Consider the following 17214-nt stretch of genomic DNA (forward strand, 5'->3'; position numbering starts at 1 on the left):
TAGTCTTGTGCAGCATCTGTAAACCAAAATCTCTTCTTATTAGGGTTTAAAACAATTAAAAAAATCCCTGGTACATGTGCTTGCAATTCACAGATAGCAGTTATCAAAAGAAATAATGCATTTGATCACAAAAAGAAATTTATCTAACCGATCTACCACAGTAGAATTTTTTTTTTTTATTTATTTTTTTTTTTTTACAGGTACCTTACAGACAGACAGACACTGGGGACTTCCGGTTCCCCATTTTGCGTACTTGAGTTACCATTACGAGGGCGGCTCCCTCTACTAGCTTCTTTGCCCACGACAGAGGAATCGAACACTTCGCTATAGTGCTCCGTCATGATTTTTAATGGAGTAGAACCGCCCCCTCCCATTAGGATAGAATCACAGACAAAGGAGGGAAGGGAAGACGGATAGGTAAGGGGTCCGTATCCGTCAGACACAAAGGGTCACAATCGCCCCGACTAGGACGCGGTCAGCCCGGCCTAGAACTGCGAGGCCATTCACTCTCTTTCACACAACAAGAAACCTATTCCCACTAGCATATGCTTTACTTATTACTTGTACATGCGCGTGGTCTTCGGAACGGGGTTCCTACTAACACACTGCGTGGGGTGTGATCAAGGCCCCCTCGGTCCGCCGGGGATGGACCGGTTATTTCCTTAGCTAGCTATTCTTCACTTATTTCCATGTACCCATAATACTCGCCTGCAGGGGTCTTCCGATCGTCATGAAAGCCTTCTTCCCGGATCACCAGCCCAAAGGTCTCAGAGGATCTCCGTGGAATGACCCCCTCAGATACCTGATCACTGAACTCAGCGGTGGCCACTCACCAGGCAAGTCTGGGGGATCACTCCGCCACAAAATCTCCTGGACCAACTGGGGGGCTAAAATAGCGTCCCCGGTACCTCCTGGCTGGCTCGCCAATGTAACCGTCTCTTTTTTAGTCAGTAAGGAGGCCCAGACAACTGATCCGTAAAGATAGACTTTTATTGCCAGCAAGATGCAGCTAAGACAACGGCTTAGTACAACTGCATGCCCCTCCCCTTCAGGAGCAGACTCTTATGCACTTTACAGTTCTTATCTTTACACATGCGTTCTAAGCATTGCTGAGCAAGCATATTCCGGCTGAAGGGGCTACTGACCCCCTCCCTCGACACCCTGGAACTTTCGTGAAACTTCTCCCATGTTCTGCAGGAGAGGCTGCTGGGACTTGCAGTTCTGGAAAGGAATTCGCGAGTCTGCAGTAATACAGCCCATCACATAATACATCCATTGTTCTAATCTAGGTTACAGCAGTGAAAGCTTATCAGAGAATAAGAACAGCGAAGCCAAAAAAATGAAAATGTGCAATGTGCTGACAGAGAGTTTCTCAATGTCCTAATTACAGCTGTATTGCAGACTGTAAGTAAACCCGTCATGAAGCAGGGAATTCTGGTACATGAAGTCCTTTGTCAGGTTGAAGCGTTCAGACTCCTTCATTATGAGCGCTATTAGTTTTGGGGGGCTTGGAAACATTTTTGACACACTAATCCCCCTTCAGTATAAGGAGTACTGGACGTGCGTCAAAAACGCACATCCAACCACGTGTTAAACAGTGCGCTCAGCCGAGCACACTTTACAGTATTGGCCTGAATGTGTGCCAGGTACCACCACTGAAAGATCCTGTAGTTCAGGGCCTATGAAAATGAGGCTTTTTAAACTACAGCCGAGGAGGGAAGGAGTGGGCAGAACATGGGAGAGGGAGGCGTTGCAAGCTCTTGGTCTCACAGCCCCTGCAGCACAGGCTGCGAGTTTGACACCTGGGAAATCTCAGAGTGCTGGCTCTTCCCCTCCTGTTTTCTGAAGGCTGTGCCTGAGGGGGGGAAACAACAGGAGAAGTGGGGCTAGATTAGGGAGCAGAATGACTACTCTGCTCTGGGGAAAACTGGAGAAACAGTAGCTAGAGCAGCAAAATATGTTGTTTCCTTTCCATTATGCCACAAGCTTGATCTGACCAGGAACAATATGGACCAGCACAAGAACCTGGGAATTGTCCTTGCCCTCCCTGTAATTTTATCTTTCTGTTGTCTCAATTTTGTCATATTTGTCCAGTTTTGCTTTAATCAATTTATATATTGCTTTGCAAATGCATGTAAGAAATTGCTCTGCCAATAAAGATATCTAAACCTGTCTGCTGCAGCCTCAGTCTTGGCCCACTCCCCTCCGGGCCGGGGTGTCCCAGTAGGTGAACTAGGTGGTCGCTGAGGGTGCCAGCCATTAGGGGGCAGCAAAGAGCAGTCATGTGGGGCCACAAGCAGCGCTCATCCTGCTCGCAGCCAAGAGAAATAGAGTCTTGGCAGGCCACAAGCAGTGTCTGTGTGTGTGTGTGTGTGTATGTGTGTGCACGAGACAGCAATAGTTTAGTGAGAGACAGCGAGAGAGAGAGAGCCTGTGAAAAGGTGTGTGTATGTGTGTGTGTGCATGTGTGTGAATGAGACAAGGAACCTAAGTGTGTGTAAGAGAGGGGGCCTGTCTGAGTGAATGAGGTCAGGGCTGGAGCCGAGCTCTGCACTGGAGGGAAGGAGGGCGGGAGCAAGACAGAAGGTTTGTCTAGGGCACCTAATACCCTTGCACCGGCCCTGACTCCCATTCTGTTCTTTGCACTTATCTGGGGCCAGAAGGGGCTGGAGCAGGAAGCAGAAGGATGTTCTCTGCTGAGTGTCATGCCTAGCAAGGGGGAGAGTCCTGAGGTCAGGGAAGAGGGTCATCCCTGACAGAGGGGGGAAGATAGAGAAATTGTATATGAGAGTGGGGGCCCCTGCCTCTCCACAGCAACTCTGATGACCACAGCTGAAGTTCCCAGGTATGCTCCTTCCTGGGGCCTGGTGCACAGGCGTGTGCGGGGAAGGGAGAGCCACTGCCACACAAAGGAGCTGGGAGCTCTGCACCGGACCTGCCTGCTGATACCTTGTTGCCGAAGGAGGGCCTGAGAGAGCATTCTGCAGATCTGGGATTACCACTATTGATAGAAGGATTCAGGAGGACTAGGGAGTATTAACGATCAGCTGATTTGGGGGAGAAGGAGGGAGATACTAGTCAATGTGGGCAAAGCATAGGGGGAAGAGAAAGGGAGAGGTGCTGGACAGTGGGCGAGGAAAGAAAGTACCTGCCCCAAAGATCTTGAGGTCTAAGAAGATGGGCTGAAGGGAGAGAGAGGGAGATACTTACACAAGAGCTCTCAGTTTTATAGCAGTACGGCTAGCATTTTACAAGGGGAGAGAAGCAGCTACAAAGTAGGACTAAGAGAAGGTGTGAGAGTGACAGACTAGGGCTGGCCAGCAAGGAGGTAATGGAAGAAGGGATTGCCCCCTCACCCAGCTCAATCAGACTGATCCCCTTGTGGCATTGCCCCCTTCCCCTACCCCATTGAATGCATATAGTTGAGGTTCTGATTTTCCCATGGATTTTCCTAAGAAAATCTGAGCCATAATGCCATGCATGCAAGGGGGGATGGAGAGGGAGCGAAACCTGCATTGGGGTGAGGTTTGAACTCTAAAAAAAAAAAAAAAAAAATACTCTGATTATGTGACTTTGGGGAGGTTTAGGTTTTAAATTAGTTGTTAACATTCTAGATAGACAGTATCATCAGAAAGGTTGGACAAGACTAGGGATGTGAATCGTGTCCTCGATCGTCTTAACGATCGATTTCGGCTGGGAGGGGGAGGGAATCGTATTGTTGCCGTTTGGGGGGGGTAAAATATCGTGAAAAATCGTGAAAAATCGTGAAAAATCGAAAAATCGAAAAATCGCAAAACCGGCACATTAAAACCCCCTAAAACCCACCCCCGACCCTTTAAATTAAATCCCCCACCCTCCCGAACCCCCCCCCAAATGACTTAAATAACCTGCGGGTCCAGCGGCGGTCCGGAACGGCAGCGGTCCAAAACGGGCTCCTGCTCCTGAATCTTGTTGTCTTCAGCCGGCGCCATTTTCCAAAATGGCGCCGAAAAATGGCGGCGGCCATAGACGAACACGATTGGACGGCAGGAGGTCCTTCCGGACCCCCGCTGGACTTTTGGCAAGTCTCGTGGGGGTCAGGAGGCCCCCCACAAGCTGGCCAAAAGTTCCTGGAGGGCCAGCGGGGGTCAGGGAGCGATTTCCCGCCGCGAATCGTTTTCGTACGGAAAATGGCGCCGGCCATACGCGTATGGCCCGGCACCATTTTCCGTACGGAAAATGGCGCCAGCAGGAGATCGACTGCAGGAGGTCGTTCAGCGAGGGTTCCAGCGCCTCGCTGAACAACCTCCTGCAGTCGATCTCCTGCCGGCGCCATTTTCCGTACGGAAATGGCGCCAGCCATACGCGTATGGCCGGCGCCATTTTCCGTACGAAAACGATTCGCGGCGGGAAATCGCTCCCTGACCCCCGCTGGACCTCCAGGAACTTTTGGCCAGCTTGTGGGGGGCCTCCTGACCCCCACAAGACTTGCCAAAAAGTCCAGCGGGGGTCCGGAAGGACCTCCTGCCGTCCAATCGTGTTCGTCTATGGCCGCCGCCATTTTTCGGCGCCATTTTGGAAATGGCGCCGGCTGAAGACAACAAGATTCAGGAGCAGGAGCCCGTTCCGGACCGCTGCCATTCCGGACCGCCGCTGGACCCGCAGGTTATTTAAGTCATTTGGGGGGGGTTCGGGAGGGTGGGGGATTTAATTTAAAGGGTCGGGGGTGGGTTTTAGGGGGTTTTAGTGTGCCGGCTCACGATTCTAACGATTTATAACGATAAATCGTTAGAATCTCTATTGTATTGTGTTCCATAACGGTTTAAGACGATATTAAAATTATCGGACGATAATTTTAATCGTCCTAAAACGATTCACATCCCTAGACAAGACAAATGACTGCCCGGATCACTACTTAGCCTGCTGAAGGTATGATTTTAGGTGTGATAACTAACACCAGATGGGTGGCAGTGCTGCTTTCTTTATGACATCTCTGAGTCCTGCAGTATTTAGCAAATGCATTTTTTTAACTTATATTTTCCATTTTTTATCTGAAGGAGGATATTGTGTACATAGACTAATTTTTGCTTCTCCTCCGAATTCTGTGCAGCCAATCTGTCTGAAATTCATAATTGCTGTTATCTAAGGAATAGGTCTTCCCAAACCTGCCCTGAAGACCCCACTACTATTTAGATGTTTAGACTATCCATGAATATACATAAAATAAATTTGCATTCTATGGAGACTCAGTATATACAAATGTATCTTTTGCATATTTATTGTGGATATCCTGAAAAACAATGACTGCCAGTGGGGTCCCCAGGACAAGTTTGGGGAATCCTGCTGTACAATAAGATTAAGAATTCATGTTTAGTTGCTAATCATTTTAGACTGATCTGCCATTGTATCTTTCCAAACTTTTAATTCTATACACTTCAGGAAGAACATAGAGATCGTCAAAGATTTATTAACTTTACCTTCACCAGCTCAGATGAGACTAGAAGGGACACACTGCACATCTTTTACTTCGGAATGCTTTTCCTACTGAGGCATGCAAACATCTATTTGAAAATCAGGAAGATTATGGTTATTTAATCAGCCTTATGAATCACACATGCAATGATTGCAGGAAATCCTATTGATGAACTTTGAATTTGCAATCTGGGGACTGTTTTGTGTAACTGATAACTGTAGGTAATGGAGTAATATCATTTCAGTGTATTTTCTCTCTATTTTAGTTAAGATTTATTTATTTATTTATATTATTTCAGGGGTGGTCAACTCCAGTCCTCAAGAGCCACAAACAGGACTGGTTTTCAGCATATCTACAAGGAATATACCTGAGATAGATTTGCATGCACTGCCTCCATTGTATGCAAATCTAATACATATTCATTTTGGATATTCTGAAAATCAGACCTGTTTGTGGTTCTTGAGGACTAGAGTTGGCCACCCCTCTATTATGTTATATATATTTAACTATTTATCAGGCCAATACAGAACGGTGTGCTCAGCTGAGCGCACCGTTAGCCCCTAGAGATGTGAATCAGAACTGGAATCGGTTTGGATTCCGGTTCCGATTCTCATGTGGATTTTTTTCAATCGGGCCCGATCGCGGTTTTGTTTATCGGCTGCGCCCCAGCAGATAAACAAAAAACCCACCCCGACCCTTTAAAAGTAACCCCTTAGCTTCCCCCACCCTCCCGACCCCCCCAAAAAACTTTTTACAGGTACCTGGTGATCCAGTGGGGGTCCCGGGAGCGATCTCCCGCGATCTCCCGCTCCGGGCCGTCCTCCCGCTCCCGGGCCGTCGGCTGCCACTAATCAAAATGGCGCCGATGGCCCTTTGCCATTACTATGTGACAGGGTATCCGTGCCATTGGCCGGATCCTGTCACATGGTAGGAGCACTAATAAAAAAAATATTTCAAAATAGCAGATGAACGGAATAACATCCAATAATTAAAATTCATATTTTTTTTTATATTTCCCAAACACCAATACAGTATTTCAAAACTGCACACACATCAATAACACCCAATTAATTAAAATCAATAAGGAGTTTTAAAAATCACTCACTCTCCATACTGGAACTTTTCACTGCTGGTCAACCTGAGATTGTCGTAGAGTAGTGGAAGGGGAAGGGAAGTGCACAACGTTCGCCCTCCTCATATACACACACATTCATCGTCATGGTCACACTGACACACATAAACACTCTCAAAACTCACAACAGGCTCACAGACACACAAAAGTTGGTTGGCTTCCTCTCTCTCAGACTCAATCATACCCTGGCTCACTCTCTCTTAGGCACACGCATGCTGGCTCTCTCCCTCTCCTCCATACACACATATACTGACTCCATTCCCAATCCTCCATATATACACACACTGGCTCCACTTCCCTCTCCTCCACACACCCTTACACACACACACACAGCTGCATTCACTCTCTTCCATACACACATAGGCTGGCTCAATTCCCACTCCTTCATACCTACACCACACACACACACGGTGGTTCCACTCCCTCTTCTCCACACATGATGGTTCCACTCCTTCTCCTTGCTCACACCACACCCATTGGCTCCACTCCATCTCCTTCACTCAAACACTGGTTCCACCCCCCTCCTCCACTCAAACACATACACGCAGGCTCTGGCTCCAGCTCAAGTCCCTCTCCTTTAGTTGGTTGTGGGCGCTCCCCACATCTGCATCAGGCAGGTAGGTGGCTGCAGGCCTCCCTCCTCTTCTGCCTCCTGGCAAGATGGACTCCCTCGGCGACCGCGGGCTACGTCCACCTCTGCACGCTGGGCGGGATAGGCGCCCCCGGTGGCTGCAGGCCGCCTCCTCCTCTGCCTTCGGGTAGCATAGGCGCCCCCAGCGGCCATAGAGCCTTTTCTTCTTTCAGCGGGATCGGATACCCCTGCCCCCTTGGCAACCCCCTACAGGCCTGGTTGCTCGGGGCCTTGGCCTCCCTGGCCCTCCCCTCGCTATGCCACTGGCAGTCATTGTTCTCTGTTTCTATGTTAATTGAGAGGAAATCCCTGGAATCAAGGTGGGGGGTTTGAGATGCAGGGTGGAAAGGGGAAATATGATTTTAAAGAGTCCATGTAATCTGTTTTTGAAGTGCTCAAAGGTAAATGAAATAAATAAATACATGGATGAGAGGAAAAGACTATGAGACATTAATGTATCCCAAGGCAAAAGAGTGTGCTTTGCCGTGAAACGATGAATTTGATTATTTAAACGCAATAGTGCATGTTAACTTTGAATTAATGGTAGAGTATGGTGAGTCTCCTGATTTATTTTGCCTTGTGAAAGTAGTGCAGCATATGTAGGAGAAGCATGCATGGATCTCTTTTCATGGATTTAGATACCTAATATTTCTGCAAAGAGAAAAGTCACTGGATTCCTTGCAAGTATGGACAGTCACTTCTGGCTTTTTCTGCACCTTAATGAGCAGTTCCCGCATGCTCTGTCTCATTTTTTCACTCTGCTTCCAGATGTGCATGATGTTGCCCAGGATTGTTTCACACCCAATGGAAGGAGAGTTTGAGACTGTACAGTCTGGTCAATAGCAGGGTCTCAGCTTTATGGAAAAAGCTGAGAAACACAGCATTTCTCCAGGCCTGTTTTTAAATTTGGAATAAGATTTTTTTTTTCTTTACCAACTAAATTATATAGCATCAAGGCCAAAATTCATAGATTTCAGATAACAAGCTGTACAGTTATTCTATGTATCATTCATGCAGGTGTCTCCTGTTTTACAATTTATTTTATGGGTTTTCTTTTCACACTGAAATTTTTGCTAGGTCCTCCAGATGGTCCTGAACCACTGAATGACGCAAGTAGAATTTTATTCATTCCAAACATGAAAAAGAACGCTCTGTAATGCTAGCAGATATGAGAAACGCCTCCTCAGTTCCTATTTTTATTATGGTAGTTTGTAAATGAACTACATCTTGCATAGGTTCAGCTGGAGACTAAAAAGCCTTTAAATCAATTTTTTAAATTAATCTCCTCAAAGAATATATAGGTTTCAGTCCAGGCTTTCAATACTTGCTCTGGAAAATGTTTCAAAATACTTGAAAATTTCATAGTCAAGGAAAAGAAATTCAGTTTTTTTCACATCTTTATTTGGAATGGATTGAAAAAAATATTCTGCGCACACAGGAGATATTCTCCATTACTGGGCTGTATTCTGCCTCTAGCCAGGGCCAGTGCAAGGGTATTAGGTGCATCCCCAGCCCTGCTGAAACGTACCTACTTGTGGAAACTCCAGCACAGCACTCCCTTCTTTGACAGCATTAACTCTGACACAGCTCCCCCTCAATCTCTTCCTTAACTCTCTGCTAGTGCCTAGCAAATAAAACCATTTATCTCTTGCCATCTGAAAGAATCCACTCGCCGTCACAGGACAGTGTTTTGAATGTGTGCATCAGGGGGACATCATTCTGGTTTCTTCATTTTGATATGGTATTTTATTCATTTACTCTTCTCGCCAATAAGGTAGATTTTAAAAGCCTTGTCCACGCTAAAAAGGCCATTTATGCACGTAAGTGGCCCGAGCAGGAAGTGTCCAACTCCAGATGTGTGTGCGTGGAGAGCATTTTATAACCTACACGTGGCGAGATATGTGCGTTTATGGGCACGCGCACGACCCTTTTAAAATCTACCTTATTGTGTATTCTTGGTGCCAAAAGAAGATTAAATGCATAAAATACCATACTAAAATGAAGAAACCAGAATGATGCCCCCCTGATGCAGACATTCAAAACACTGTCCCATGTCGGGAAATGGATTCTTTCAGATGGCAAGAGATAAATGGTATTATTTGCTAAAGAAAACATTTTAAAAATGGACATTGGCCTATGATTAATTGTAAGGCAATGAAGGTGATATATAATAGGGATGTGAATCGTTTTTGAACGATTAAAATTATCGTCAGATAATTTTAAAATCGTCCTAAATCGTCAGAGTGCACGATACAATACAAATGGCCCCAATTTATCGTCATAAATCATCCTAAATCGTTAAATAGGGCACAGGAATTATTTGGGGGAGAGCGGGAAAACCGGCACACTAAAACAACCCCTAAACCCACCCCGACCCTTTACAACCAATTCCTTACCCTTCCCCCCCCCCCCCCACCCCCCCCCAAAATGTTAAATTACCTGGTGGTCCAATGGGGGGGGTCCCGGTGCGATTTCCCGCTCTCGGGCCATCGGCGCCATTTTGGCTGCCACTAATTAAAATGGCGCCGATGGCCCGATAACAAAAAAAACCCACCCGACCCTTTAAATCGACCCCCCTTAGCCTCCCCCACCCTCCCGACCCCCCCAAAACCTTTTAACATTACCTGGTGTTCCAGGGGGACCTCGGGGGATGATTTCCCGTTCCCAGGCATCAGCTGCGCTAAAAAAAATGGTGCCGATGCCCTTTTGCCCTTACCATGTGACAGGGTAATCCGTGCCATTGGCCGGCCCCTGTCACATGGCAGGAGCACCTGAATGGCCGGCGCCATCTTTAAAGATGCGCCAGCCATCTTACTCATCAGCCCCTATTATATAGTATAATAGGGGCTGATGATTATATAGTATAATAGGGGCTGATGAGTAAGATGGCCGGCGCCATCTTTACTCATCAGCCATCCAGTGCTCCTACCATGTGACAGGGGCCGGCCAATGGCACGGATACCCTTCACATGGTAAGGGCAAGGGGCATCGGCGCCATTTTATTTTAGCGCAGCTGATGCCTGGGAACGGGAAATCGTCCCCCGAGGCCCCACCTGGACCCACAGGTAATGTTAAAAGTGTTTTGGGGGGGTTGGGAGTTGTGGGGGAGGCTAAGGGGGGTCGATTTAAAGGGTTGGGTGGGTTCTTTTTTAGTGGCGCGGCCTCCCTAAAAAAAAAAAATTAGCGATGTGAATTGGAATCGGAAACAGAATTCCAATTCACATATCTTAACGATCAGATTCCCCCCCCCCCCCCCAGCCGAACCTGATCGTTAAGACGATCTGGCATACGATTCACATCTCTAATACCAGGAGTGCCTAATATGAGGCCATATTAGATGGTCACGTTTCCTGTAAAAAGGAATTAAAAATATTGGTGAATTGAATATTTCTTCAGTTGTGGCATTAACTATTATATTAGGTGACATCAAATCATAAAATCCAAATCAAACAAACTAATACAAATTAAGATATTCAGAGGGATAGCCATGTTAGTCTGGTGTAGCAAAAATGACAGAGGTAGAGTAGCACCTTATAGACTAAGCAGTTTTATTGAGGCACGAGCTTTTGAGGACAGAATCCACTTCATCAGATGCAGGAAGTGAAGTACAGAGGTGGGTAAAATATGTGAAGATGGGGGAGATATAGAACAAAGAGAAGGCATTGAGTAGGCAGGCAGGATGCAGAAACAAAGTGTAAAGAGCAACTCAGGTAAGTGTGAAAAGAATGACAGGCCGATGCAATATCACGCATGGTAAAATGGAAGCTCGTATTGAGCACCCATTTTCCTAATACATGCACATCTACCTCTTCTGGGTGCCTGATGCTAAATTTAAAAGAACAGCCGCATTAAAAAGGATGTGCTAGGTAAAAATCATGCATCCCTAGCACTCAAAAGCATCCGGCGCCCAGGAGCTTTGGATGTGTGCGCATCAGGAAAACGGGTGCTCAGTACGAGGGTCCCTTTCTTGTCCTGCAGTTGATTTAGCATCACCCTGGAGCGTGTATATTGTGTGTGTACATTGTGACCCAGAAATTTTTTTTTTTTTGGTACCAGCCTATTACATGTTCGTTTAATTTTCATAGCCTCAAGCAGTAGAATTTATTATGGCAACAATACTAAGTAGGAGGAACCAAAGAGCAGTATTTTTGTTTTTTTCATGCACCCTTCGCTTGCGGTATTTATTTATTTATTTAAACATTTTTATATACCGGCATTAGTTGTGGACATCATGCCGGTTTACATCAAAACTGGTAAAGTATGGAAGTTACATTTTAACAGGGAATTAGATTTAATTAGATTGGGTATGATTTAACGCCAGCTCCAGGGCTGGCATTAAATCTGCTGCATTAAAAAGGCTGCGTTGGGTGACCGGTGTTTTTCTGCATGGGTGTAATAGCTAATAGCCTCATCTACATGGTATTTACATGTGATGAGCGCTATTAGCTATGCTTTTGTTGAGACGCGTGTTTTGGACGCACTAATCCCCTTTTTGCATTGGGTGTTAGTCTAGCATGTCCAAAATACGCATCTGACCGCGCGTTAACCTGTGTGCTGGGCTGACCGTACTTTATTGCTTCGGCCTCAGAATGATCTGAGAACAGTTAAGTTCATAGAGAGTAGTTAGCGTGCCATGAAGCATTGTCTCTGTTCAGACTTAGAGAGTGATGGTGTGAAGGTTTTGATGAGTTCCAGTTCAGCAATTTCACTCTGCAGTGGTCCTTTTGATGTTCCTGTTTAGAAGTATGGCAACTTTAAGGTCAGATAAGTATTTCCTAGAAGGTTGAAATGTTCACCTACTGATTTCTGAATGTTGCCATTTCTAATTCAGATTTACATAGTATTGTTGGCAGAAAAAAAGACCAAATATCTGCCAGCAAGCTTGCCATGAAAACAACTTCTGCTCCGTGCACGTTACTTCCATGCTTTATGATAAGGATAGTAATACAAGCAAAACCAAGCAATTGTCAAATCCATAACAAAATAACTACAACATTTTTATGTGGTGAGCAGCCTTTCTAATAATTCAGATAATACTGCTTAAAGTTCTTTGCTTTTGGACTTGGCCGTAGAAGTTTTATCCACAATCTGACGAATGTCGGTATATACAAAGTCAATAAATAAATGTCAGCATATCAGTACCCCAGACCGTAAAAGTTGGAGCACATTGTTGGCTGTATACACTTTTTTTACCTACCCCGCTGTCAAAGTGGAGAGCAATGTTGCAGTTGTGTCAAAATCATCATTTCTTCTGGTTAAGGGTACTAACTGCTGATCCATGCAGGTTAAACCCATGCACCCTTTTTCTCCATTATCAACCTCAAGCCTTTAGACATCCACAGTGTTTATCCCATGCCATTTTGAATTTGTTTACTGTTTTTGTCCTCACCACCTCTTCCGTTAGGATATTACAGGCATCCACCACCCTCTCCATGAAAAAATATTTCCTTACCTTGGTTCTGAGTCTTCTCCCCGGGAATTTCATTTCGTGACCCTTGGTTCTAATGTTTCCTTTCCAATGGAAAGGTTCAAAGTTTGTGCATCATTAAATTCTTTCAGGTATCTGAAGGTTCTGTATCATATCCCCCCTGCACCTTCTCTCTTCCAGGTATGCATATTCAGATCCTTCAACCTCTTCCAATACAGATCCCACACCATTCTGGTCACCCTTCTTTGAACCGCCTCTATCCTTTTTGAGATATGAGCTGCAGTGCTGAACATAATACTCCAAGGGGTAGATTTTATAAATCTAGGGGCGCACAAACAAAAGTACGCTGGATTTTATAAGATACGCACGTAGCCGTGCGTATCTTATAAAATCCGGGGTCGGCGCGCGCAAGGGGGTGCACATTTGTGCACCCTTGCGTGCGCCGAGCCCTGCGCGTGCTGCCCATTCCCTCCAAGGCCGCTTCGAAATCAGAGCAGCCTCGGAGGGAACTTTCTTTCCACACCACCACCCCGCACCTTCCCCTCCCTTACCCTACCTAACCCACCCATCCGGCCCTATCTAAACCCCCCTCCTACCTATATTCGAAAAGTTACGCCTGCCTCTGGACAGTAGTAACTTATGGGCGCCAGCTGTCTGCGGCGAGGCAGGCCCAGACACAGGCCGCTGAGTTGGGGCACTTGGCCACGCCCCGGACCGCCAACATGCCCCTGAATAGGCCCCTGAGCCAACACCACGCCCCCTGGCCACGCCCCAAATTTTGGGTTAGTTCGCGCTAACTCCTGTTACGTACACTAACGGAAGTCAGTGCACACTAACCCGAAAACTAATTTTTTCCCGAAATTTCGGGGTCCCCAAACCAGGGACTAATTAGGAGATTTCATTGCCTAATTCATTGAAATTGCCTAATTCGTCCTAAACGAATGCACATCCCTAGTAGACAGCAAAGAGATTACTGCTGCAGGTGATGGTACATATACACTGGTAGAAGAGCATTAAATGGTTAGTCTTTAAGTTGCCACCCACCTTGTGTAATTTTTTAAAAAATTAAAATACTAGACATCACAACCAAAAGCACCTATTACAATTAATAAAAAATCAATAAATAGAAAACCTACATACAATAAAGTCATAATAAAATAACTGAATATCATTACAACTAAGACCAGAGATAATTCCCAGGCCAAATAGGACTGATGATACAGTGGAAGGCAGCATTCACAGTTCCAGGGAGACATATTAGCCATAACAGTAACACCACTCAGTGCACATTAGTCTGACTACAAGGTAGTGGTGTTACTGTTATGGCTAATATGTCTCCCTGGAGCTGTGAATGCTGCCTCCACTGTATCATCAATCCCATTTGCTGGAGAGTTAATCAAGCTCTGTGGTCCGAAAACAATGACTGTCATGGGATGAATGCACTAGTTCAGTGGGAGAGAAAGGGTTAAAACAATAAATAAGGGGGGAAAAAAATCCCAGGTAGTTGCAAATGAAGGTTCATGGTGCTATGAGCCCCAATCGAAAGAAATGATTTACCTGGAAGTCCAATTTGTAGGAAGAACCTGCAGGGTCAGAAAAAGTTAATAGATCAGAAATGTTTTTCCATTTCTGTTAATGGCAGTAGCAAATCCTGGCACTGAACAGAGTACTGCCTATAGAAGAAGAGATGAAGGGCTTCCTTATGATGAATTCAGCTGAAAGACTGATCAGCAGGCCACATACATATACTGGTCCCTCTCCACTCCTAACTTCCTTTACCTCCTCCTCTCCTACAGCACCCAGAAAACAATCTTGCTGTCTTAGATTCATGTCTGTTCTACCTATACACAGTTCACAAGCATGCTAGCTTTTTGTTCATCATAAACAGAAGCCTTTAAAGAAAGGTCAAGAGAAGTGAGTGGTAACATTTACTCTTTGGCATCTAGATGTATCCATTTGGGTATGAATGGCATGGTTACCTATATGAACAAAATAACATACGATATACACCATAATGGGTGAGACCAAGGGTCCATCAAGCCTAGTTTTGTTGTATTCGTGGACCCTTGAGCCGGCTGGGACAGATGATGACACACCATGGAAAGACCCACAGTGGAAGTCGAAGCCGGGAGGCGGCACAGGGTAGGAGACCAGAGGGATCTTCACCACTGGTAGCCTGAGGTCCCCCCAGGAGGAGCCCGTGAGGACATAAACCATTTGGACTTACATGCGGTCTCCTGTGGGTCAGTGTCTGAAGAGGAGTTCCAGAGGATACAGAAGAGTAGAGCTGAAGCCAGGAGGCCAACTGGAACTTCACCACTGGAAGTCGCAGTCCCTCCGAGAGGAGCTCATGAGGACCCGAGCCGCTTGGACTTAAGAGAGGCCTCCTGGATGAAAGCCGGAGACAGGAACCAGTGGACAAAAGCCAGAATCAGAAGCCAGTGGACGGGCCAAAGTCAGGAACCAGTAGTCGAAAGCCGAAGTCAGAAGCCAGTGGACGGAAGTCGAAGTCAGAAGCCAGTAGTCATAAGCCGAGGTCAGAAACCAGTAATCAGAAGCCGAGGTCAGAAGCCAGTAGTCAGAAGCCGAGGTCAGAAGCCAGTAGTAAGAAGCAGCAACTAGTAACTCTCAACAAGAGTGAACCTTGTTGCAAGGTCAGGAATGGAGTTGGTGCAGGGGTTAAATACCCTGGGAGCGTCTGACGTCACTCCTGGGAGGTGCCACGTATTTCTCGTGCTGGCCCCTTTAAGAGTCGGGTCCCCGCGTGTGCGCGGCTAGGGGCAGGGCCAGCCCAGATGTCAGCGCCATCTCCCTTGCAGAGGGAACACCATGAAGAAACTTTACCTCCTGACTAGGCCGCAGGAACGCCGCGGAAGCCACAGACATCCCAGGGTAGGTGAAGGGCCGACCCGCAGACCTCCGCAGGTCAGGCCCATAACAGTACCCCCCCCCCTTCTCCTGGGGGCTTGGGCTTAGCAGGGTGGCATAGATGAAATTGTTGAAGGGATTTATCCAAAATGTTGGAGGCAGGGTCCCAAGAATTCTCCTCTGGGCCATAGCCCTCCCAGGAGAGGAGATATTTCCATCATCTCAGTGGAAGCGCACATTGAATACCTCTTTTACTTGGTAGACCGTGTCCTCCTGAGCCGTGGGAGCAGCAGGTTCCGGGGCCTTTTTGTGGAAGATGGACAAGACCAACGGCTTGAGCAATGAGACGTGAAAAACATTATGAACCCTGAGCGTAGAGAGAAGGTGGAGCCGGTAGGAGACGGCACCCACTCGTTCTGTGACTGGGAACGGGCCAATGTACCTTGGAGCTAAGCGCATCGAAGGAACCCACAGGCAAAGGTATTTGGTACTTAGCCATACCTTGTCCCTGGCAAGGAATGTTGGGGCTGGACGTCGCAGATGGTCCGCGTACCTCTTTGCCGGGACTGCCGTGCATTGAAGTTTCTCCCGAGTAGAGCCCCAGAGGCTGCATAGCTGTTGGGCTATAAGTTGCATGGCTGGTAATGGGACAGCCAATGGCAAAGGCAAAGGAGGGCGGAGCGTCTCCCATAGACTACCTGGAAGTGAGGCCTACCGGTGGCCGAATGTTTATGGTGGTTTGTAGGAGAATTCTGCCTCCGGAGTAAAGCCACCCAATCAACTTGTAGATCTCCCACGAAGGCTTGGAGGAAGGCTTTCAAGGTGCAGTATGTGTGCTCTGCTTGGCCATTGCCTTGGGGATGAAAGGCGGTCGTGAAGTCCAACTGGACCAAAAATTTATTGCAGAGTGCTCGCCAATATTTAGCCGTGAACTGTGAGCCCGATCGGAGGCAATATGGAGAGGAAGTCCGTGTAGGCGAAAGAAGTGCTGGGCGAACAGGCTGGCGAGCTCAGGTGCTGTTGGTAACTTAGTGAGGGGGATGAAGTGGGCCATCTTCGAAAACCTGTTGACTGTGACCCATATCACTGTTTTCCCTTCCAAAGATGGTAAGTCCACGATGAAGTCGGTCGACAAATGAGTCCATGGCTCGGTGGGGATAGGCAATGGTTGAAGGAGCCCCCATGGGCGATCAGTCAGCGTCTTTAGTCGAGCACAGGTCGGGCAGGAGCTGACGTAAAGATGAACATCTCTCCTGACCTGAGGCCACCAGTAATATTCAGTCAGCAGATCCAAGGTCCGAGCAACCCCTGAATGCCCTGCGGTCAATGAGTCATGAGCCCATGACAACACCTTCTTGCGCAGGCGAACGGGTACGACTGTCTTACCCATAGGAACCACCTCTGATGCTGCAAGAAGGACTTTGGCTGGATCGAGAATTATAACAAGGCGGATCCGTGGTATCCTCTGTTTCAGTCATACGTGAGAGGGCATCCGCTCTAATGTTCTTGGAGGCTGGCCTATACCGGAGGAGGAAATTGAACTGGCTAAAGAAGAGCGACCATCGAGCTTGTCGAGAATTAAGGCGTGGCTCGGCACAAAGATTTCAGGTTCTTGTAATCCGTATAGACGATCACGGCATATTTGGCCCCCTCCAGCCCTGCCGCCAGTCCTCCAGTGCGAGCTTGATGGCCAGGAGCTCCTT

The sequence above is a fragment of the Rhinatrema bivittatum genome, chromosome 2 (assembly GCF_901001135.1).
Source record: "Rhinatrema bivittatum chromosome 2, aRhiBiv1.1, whole genome shotgun sequence".
Classification (NCBI taxonomy): domain Eukaryota; kingdom Metazoa; phylum Chordata; class Amphibia; order Gymnophiona; family Rhinatrematidae; genus Rhinatrema; species Rhinatrema bivittatum.